This window comes from Tupaia chinensis, unplaced genomic scaffold (assembly GCF_000334495.1).
Source record: "Tupaia chinensis unplaced genomic scaffold, TupChi_1.0 Scaffold000098_3, whole genome shotgun sequence".
Classification (NCBI taxonomy): Eukaryota; Metazoa; Chordata; class Mammalia; order Scandentia; family Tupaiidae; genus Tupaia; species Tupaia belangeri.
In genome coordinates, this window is record NW_006159562.1 from 2189125 (window position 1) to 2195477 (window position 6353).

Consider the following 6353-nt stretch of genomic DNA (forward strand, 5'->3'; position numbering starts at 1 on the left):
ACGTGGGTTAGCACAGACCCAGAATATCTCCATCACTGTAGGTTCTACTGGCCAATGCAGCTCCAGAGACACTCAACAAGCATGTCCACCACCTGCATTTCCCTGCAACGACTTCCCTGCACCTACATGTCCTCCCCTTCTGCCTGTGCAAACCCACGTGTCCTTCCGCACCCGTCAGTCTCGGGGCTGTCTGGACCTCCGACTCCTACATTACTTTGCAACAACTCTTACAAAGTAGTTGCACTTAATTTTCATTTTTGTGCCTTCTCACTAATTACTGAGTCTCCGAAAACAAGTAAATATTCAGGGAACGAATGAAGCACATACTTACAATACTGCATCAAAAATAAAAAAGAAACATACTATCCTTCCTCCTTTAAAAAGAAACATTTTTTCTTTCCATTTAAACAAAAGATCTTGTGTTCAGCTAAATGAATAATGACTTAATGTAATACCTAATTATAATAGTTGAAAGATAATTAGTTCCCTTTTTTTTTTCTTGTGGTGTTTGAAACCAAAACAAACAAACAAAAAAACTATAAAGGTTTGAAATACTCCCACTTTGCATAAGTATACCGCAAAGAAACCACAAAAAGCACAAGGAGAGGAAAATGAATGAATAGTTTGAGTAACTATACTCTAACAATCTGAGATCATAGAACAAGTATCTATAGTACAACAGCCCTAAAATTAAGAGGAAACTACAAATAAAGCATTAAAAATTGCACATGAAATATATTTTTAACCAACAGACAGACCCCTGTATCCCATTTCTCAAACATGACGTACTAAACCTTCATTTACATCCTGAGCACTAAAGCATATAGATGCATAATTAACATTTGTTAATGTGTATAGGTGTCTTTTCTCTAAATTCAGACTCGTCTCAAAAAATCAGTTTTAAGAAACCATACCACAGACCGAGGTTCTTACCCGAGAACAAGGCTCCTTTTCTGAACACTAGAAATTGAGCAAAGTGATTTGGGAGAATCGCCAAGCAAAAGTTCCCTTTCACCTTAAAGGGTTTGATGCTGGAGCTGGCAGGTGGCACGATGGCTAAGGACGCTGTAGTCTCACATGGCCCACCACGGTTTGAGTCCTAGACCTGGTGGCTTTGCCCTCTCACTTTCTTTTTCTCTGTCTCTGTCTGGTCAAAATAAAATAAATAAATAAATAAGTTAGATAAAATAATTCTTTAAAAAAGAAACGTGTGATGTTATAGTTTCAAAAGAGTCTCTGAAGTTCTGAATTTTAGCTTACAATAAAAATTACAGATGATACAATGTTCGAATATTGTGGTTGTCAGCACCTTTCTAAAATTGATGTGGTAACCGGAGTTGAACAGTTTATGAAAGTTTAGGCGTTTCCTGCCTGGGAGATGCCTTCCCTTATGCAAATGAATGTTCTAGAGAATCTGCCCATCTCTGCAAGTCAGCCAGCAACAATAGCACACGTTACTCTTTTACCTTTAGAACACACTGTGCATCTCTAAAACCGATACTATCTTACTGCACACCAAAATGAGTATTTTAATTTAGATTTTAATTACACTTGTGCTACTTCACTTTGCCTTTTTTCTTTTCTTTTTAAAAGAAACTATGGCAGAGTACACATAAAAAATACTTTAGGGATTTCTGCCGCAAATCAAATGACTGATCACTAAATTTAGACTGAACAGTTGTACTACCAGAGAACAGGAGGAAAAAAGAATATAGAGAAACAGGAAATGTCAGTGTTTGGGGCAAAAAGGGATGATCTTATTTGTTATCAAAGCACACCCTGCAATCTTGGGACCAAAAAGTAAAACCAGGCCCAGTCACAGTGGTGTGCGCTGCCAAGACACCGTGGCCCACAGGTTAGACCCAGATGGGAGGCCTGGTTCTATTCCTGGTCCAAGTTAAATGGCCAGGCATGGAGACACAGGCCTGTAATCTCCGCAGCCTGCAAGTCTGAGGCAGGAGGACCATGAGCTTGTGGCTGGAACGGGCAATACAGTGAGACCCTATCTGAAAGAGACAGGAGTGGTGGCACACGCCTATAGTCCCAGCTACTCGGAAGACTGAGGCAGGACTGTGAACACAATGTGATCCTGTCTTAAGGGGGGGGGGGGGGGGAAGGGAAATCACATGTAGAGGTACCAGAACATTTTACCAACCTTTAAATCATTTTATGACTTAATGACAATTCTTTCCACCTTTTCACATTCTACTGATCATTTTCTCCCCAGACCTTTCCAACTCTCTCCCTATGCTGCCCTAACTCCTTCCCTAAATGCCCCAAACTGTAGCTTCTGGTCGGAAAGTGGTTTGTTTTTGAGACTCAAAGGGGGAGATCCATGTATTTCCCTGCATGTCAGAACTGCCTGATTTTATCTGAACTTGGTGCAATCTTGGATCTCCCATTCTCTAATGAAGTCCCATTGATTAAATTAAGCATAGGGTTCTTCTTTTCCAATTCCAAAATGAAAAAAAAAAATCAATTTCAATCTGCAAGAATCAAATACACCTCTAACAGTTGTCAGACTTGATTCCAACTTAGCTCAAACAATGTTAGGTATAAAAAGTCAGTATCGCACCCTCTAAATTCTTCTTTTCTCCCCTTCCCAGAACACAGAACACACAGCATATGCTCCAGGCAAAGTCTCTGGAATCGAGTGAGTGGGTAGGAAAAACAAATAAACACCACTTAACACCAGGAGGGATCCAGGTGCTGGCTTTCCCTCTTCTCACTACACCAGTGACTTTAAACAAGTTATCTTCCCTGGTTCTCAGATGGTTCATCTTGATATGAACCAACCAGATTAGAAAATCTGTAAAGCAACTTTTAACACTACATATCTCTACCTCCGTAAATGAAATTACAAATCTCGATGTTTACGAAAGCGCTCGGCATGGCAGTTCTGCGGATGGCCATGACCTGAGAGATCACGTGGTTCGAGTACTTAGTGTACACTGTCTCACCCGGGCATAGGGGTGTCTTTGGACAGGAGGATGAGAGGAGAAGATATAGGATCCATAGTGTCATCGGAGTCTCAAACAGCCCTGACCAAGAAAAGATGAAAGAACCGATTTGTAAGACACTGCACAAAAGTACACATTAAATCTATTTTTAAATCCTGGAGGAATTTGCAATGAACTATCCTCATCTGAAGGGACAGGGTTAAACCACTCAGGGAAGGCAGGCGAATTTGGTAAGAGGGATACACTGAACGACCAGAACAACCATCGGCTTGTGATAATACAGAAAAACACAACAGGGACATGGGGGACGTTGTGCACCAAGGCAGAGATCAAACTAGTGTGGCTCTGAAATGCACACTTTCATTTACCACTTACTCTTCAAATTACGTACGACTTAGGTCTAAGTATTAAAACGGTGTTTTCTTTCTTAAACGCTTACAGGAGGACAGTAAGAGAAGACAGCCCAGAAAAGCCTAAGAGGGCAAATTTATCTAAAGGCCTAAATAAGAAAAGCAGTATCGGGAACAAGCAGTTGGCGTAATGGCTATGTCGCTGGACTCCCACGTAGTCGACCACGGTTCGTGTCCCGGACCCGGTGGCTTAAAACTCACGCCAGGCGCGTGTGCGTGCGTGCCCAAGATCCCGAGAGGAGAATGGAGGAGAAGGGATTGCGGTGTGACCATCCCCCCTGGGGGGTGATTTCTCGCTTTCTGTCTCTATGTCTCTCTCTGTCTGTCTGGCGAGCGCACGTGCCCTACAGTGAAAATCTCTCAAAAAAAAAAAAAAAAAGAAAAGAAAAGCAGTATCGCGTCTATACTGGCATAGTAAAGCACACCAAAACAGTGACTAGATGTACTCTAGATGAAAAACTAAAAAACACACTTAAAAAACGAAGCTCTAGGGAGGCCAGCAGTTGGTGTAATGGCTAGTCGCTGGACTCCCATGTAGTCGACCATGGTTCGAGTCCTGGATCCAGTGGCTTAAAACTCATGCCGGGCATGTGCGGTGCATGCGCAAGATCCTGAGAGGAGAATGCAGAAGACACTGTGGCATGGCCAGTCCCCCTAGGGGGTGATTTCTCGCTTCCTGTCTCTCTCTGTCTTTCTGGTGAGCGCACAAGCCCTATTGCAAAAACTTCTCAAAAAAAAAAAAAATGAGGCTCTAGGGTCAGACTCCCTTATTCATACCCACCTATGATTATAAATCCTCACCGCTGAGTAGTTAGTTATGCAGCCTGAGGGACTATCCTGAATTACTCTGGCCTCAGTTTACCTGTAAAATGTGGTAAGAACAGCACTTAGGGACGTTTGGAAGCTTAAATGAGATATGAGTTGCCAGAACTTTCAAGCAAACACCAGGGGTTTTCTGTTCCTGAATTATTCAAATGTTCAGGTTATCTTTGTTTTCAGACGACTAGTTAACTATGTCTAAAGAAATAACATGTCAATACAGTGCGAACTGTTAATAGAAGGATCAGAGACAGGAAGTATGTGGTACTCTACTATTCCGGAAGGTCCCGAAGGCCAGGTTAAATTCAAGTTCATGGGAAGCATGATTCAGGACGTGCATCAGAGCTGCGAAGGTCTTACCAGCACTGCCAAAGCATCTATTTCTCCGCCACCAAAGAGAAAGCTACTTATACGATGCAGACTATTTCTGCATTTATCTTCAATTATTTTTCAGACACTCATAGCTCTTTTCCTCTTTTAGAGAGCTGGCCATCTCGGCCTTTCCACCCTAAACCAAATGCATGAACCTCCCGGATCTGAAGCCTAACGCCAGACTACTGCTTAGCTGCCCCTGTAATACGGTTTAATTATGATGACTGAACTAACAGGCTGACATCATAGACTTTTACAGGCTGACCCCATGTCATCCTGATGTATCATTTTGCACCAGTTCAGTGCTGTAAATCAATTTAAGATCTCAAGCAGGTTGAAAAGGCTGGTAATGATGCTTTCTCTGCTGTCTCTGGAGACTCGACATTATACACAACTTACATTATTTATAAAGCCTCAATGATGCCTCCATTAGCCTTGTAAGACTACACAGATGAGATCTTTTAGACACACACGACTTGGCCTTGATTAGGTAGGCTACTGCAGCTTCAAGACACTCGCCTAATTACACTCCGGTTTATTCTTTTTCCAACCTAGCTGCCCATTAAATTTTATCTTGAACCAGAATTGCTAGACATTGAAATGACAAACTGAAGTTTAGCTTTTAGTCAAAAAATTGTAATAAATGTAGTTGGAAAATGAGACTTCCTCTTAATACATTAATAAACTTGGGGGGAAATTTAAATTCCAAGAGGCCTAAAGAGGATGACATTCCTAATTGCCTAAAACTGTCATATCTCTAAAATACAGAAGTCATTAGCTCTTCAAGGTTATAAAACCAAAGATACTGGAAAAGGAAAAATGTATTTGGTTACATACCTATGGTTGGACGGGTAGAATCTAAATCAAGGACGAATCTCTACCCTTGGAAGAAACTCGATCCTGTCCAGATCCCCCCAGAACCTCAAGCATCGCCCACCTCCAGAAAATCATCTCATGACCCTGGTTACAGTTTCCTAAGAATTACAGTATTACACAAATGGTACACCACCTGCACAGAAATATCAAATAACTGCAAATGGCAAAGAGGGAGGGAGGGGACAGGACAAACACTTTCATCAGTCCAGCATTCTCAGGCCTGGCACCTACATCAGAATAACACTGATGCAAACATATTCATACCAACTGCAAACTGCTGGGGCCGCTGATACTGGTTCTGTCTCCATTCTTTCTAAACAGTGGTTCTCAGACCAGCTCACCTTACTCTCAGTACAATTTAAGGTGGTCATTCTAAACAAGATGACAAAAATCCACCTGAGCAGGGAACAGTTTCCTCACGTGTTAGTAAAGTGTGGGCATGTCATCCACGGCAGGCGATTAGAGCGAGAGAGCTTCCGAAATAAAGGCATTCTCTGATTTAGCCGCTAAGTTTCAGCGACCTGAAGACGTCACAGAAATCATGCAACTCTGTATCACTCTACATACTTGGAAACTTCAGATCCCACGGAAAGGAGCGGACAGGAGGGGAAAGGAAAAGGCCGGTTGTCACCGCACTCACGAAAAAAAACGGTGCTTCCTCGGGAGCTGGCTCTGAGACGGGCCTCGATCTTCAGACGGAAAGCGCCTTACTTGTAGTGCATTTAAAAATCGCAAGTGACCCCAAATAAACAAAAGCCGCCGCTGCAGCAGTTGTGAGATCCGGCAGGCGTGTGTTGCTCCTCCCTCCCTCCAGCACATCAAGGAAACCCTCTCCCTGGAAGCCTTCGTAAATTCGCGGCGAGCGACTAGAAAAACAAGCCCCCGTCTGTCTCACACCCACCGCCCCCACCGTCCG

The 6353-nt window shown here is 42.8% G+C and overlaps 1 protein-coding gene across 1 annotated transcript in view; it reads right to left on the reverse strand.

Moving 5' to 3' along the window:
- The window catches only part of SMAD1 (SMAD family member 1), a 103467-nt gene extending 97148 nt beyond the window's left edge, over positions 1–6319 (reverse strand). The window contains exon 1 of the mRNA XM_006143472.3: positions 6078–6319. The gene's annotated coding sequence lies outside the window, so the exon portion shown is untranslated. The remainder of the gene's footprint in view (positions 1–6077) is intronic.
- Positions 6320–6353: the final 34 nt, after the last annotated feature.